This window comes from Pterocles gutturalis, unplaced genomic scaffold, assembly GCF_000699245.1.
Source record: "Pterocles gutturalis isolate BGI_N339 unplaced genomic scaffold, ASM69924v1 scaffold7729, whole genome shotgun sequence".
In the NCBI taxonomy this organism is placed as follows: Eukaryota; Metazoa; Chordata; class Aves; order Pterocliformes; family Pteroclidae; genus Pterocles; species Pterocles gutturalis.
In genome coordinates, this window is record NW_010130585.1 from 92575 (window position 1) to 94633 (window position 2059).

The window sequence follows — 2059 nt, forward strand, 5'->3', positions numbered from 1 at the left end:
TGTAGGGAAGACATACTTGGATCCCGTAAATCATGCCCTCGGTTCCTCTGCTTTCCACTGAGGGTGCTGTGTGCATGCACCTTGGGCATCAATGGGAAAGAGCCCCCATGCACGTTTAGGGACTTGCCTTGTCCTCTCAGGAACGGAGAATGTTTTTGAGAGGCACAAATCCTCCAGAAAGACCAAGAGCTGAAGTGAAAAATGAGCTCTCCATGTTATTTGTTCTTGCTGTGGACCAAAAATTCAATTGTCTATAGGAAAAGGATGGATATATACTTAATTTTCCAGAAACTTTCCCCATAGCTGAGTAGGTAATAACTTGGAAAAGGTGCAAGCACCTCAAAGTAATCAAGAGCCCATACAATCCTTTAGAGTCATTTGGAACCCTTTATTCAAAACTAGGAAAAAAGGATTAGTGCTCCTTCAAACACAGACAGCCTTGTTTCTGCATATCCAGCAGTGCCCCTTAAAGAGGAGTATTTCCCCTTGCCAAAGGCTCTGGCTATTTTAGTGGCCATTCACATGGTTAAACTTGACACTTCTGTGTTTTAATCATTTTACTTTTGGTGGACCGAGAGTAAATTATCTAAAAATTCACTGTGACAAATAAGCAACATAAGTACTAACATAAAAAGGTAACCTGTCCTGTATTTACCAATATATATTTACCGTGGATAAACAGACTCGCTTTGGATCAAATATATAACATGTTTGTATTTACAGATAAGTGATTTTCCTTTGAAGTAACTTCACTTTCTAGGGACAATGTAATTTTATTTCACTTTAGTCCTGTGGTAGGTCCCTTTAGATTTTTCCCAGTAACAGATGTTGCTGTATGTCTATCCCAGTTGATAGGCTGCAAAGAGCTGATTAGCACAACATCCTTGGCATTGTTCGACATTGTTAGCTGATAAAAGACCTTGTATAAGCACAAAGGGTCACCTTTTTACATGACACACTAAATAACTTTACACTGTTTCCTTTGGCCACATCTCTTGCTAGCATCCCTGCAGCAGGCACTGCTCCATAATACCCCACGCCATTTAGGATGTGTATGTCTCATTTTACAGTGCAGCATATGCTGGTTTGCTACTGCAGCAAATTCTTATCACAAAAGGAGTCTGTGATAATCTCCACAGACACATACCATTATCGAGATACCATTTCATCACATTTTTGTTTCTGTGCTAGCCTCCTTTATCAATCACATTTTACTACCCCCTGCTCAGATTTATTTATTATTGCCCACAGTATTTAGGGATGCTTGCCAGTGCCAGGTTGTCTAAGTTTTCACTAACCTCCCGCCTTAGAAATTACAAAATACTAAACCTGAGGTACTTCTTCTGCTTTTTAGAGCATAAATACATTTTTTTTACCATTACTCAGAGGAGGACACCACCTCCTGCACCGACTCAATGCACATACAGCTATCTCAGGTGCTCCCATCAGGTCAGGAAATCTCCAGGCTCATCATCAATCATCCAGTCTTTTTAATCATTGACATGTTCATGGCATCTCCACTTAGGCTGGGATCAGCACTATTTTTGCTACAGTGTTCAGTATGGGTGTCCACCAAGGAAGGTAGCACTCCACGTGCAACACAAACTCTCCTCTGATTCATTACACACCTAATTGCTTGTGGAATTTTTGTTTTCTGAAGTGTTTAATCCTGGTGACAGCTGCTCAAGCCCTAGGCTTGGCTAAGGAGCAATCATAAGCTCGCAGTGGTTTTATTGATGAATTATGATTACTAATGATGTGTAAGGTTTAATTAATTAATTAATTATGGTTAAATGAAAAATGAGAGTAAAGGAAACTATATCCACAGCTGCCAAGCCTAGTCAATCAAAATAAAACCTTCTTTTTTATTTATTAATGTGTTAAAATTGACAGCAAGGAATTCCGTTAATATTAATTGTAGTTAGATGGACTGGCAGTCAGGGGAAAGGGGTTTTTTTATATCACTTCTGAAATCAGCAGGGAGCAGGTACGTGGTTTATTCGACAGCCACCACGAGAGTCAAAGGGCAGTCCTGGGAAAGGACGCAGGAGCAAAAGAT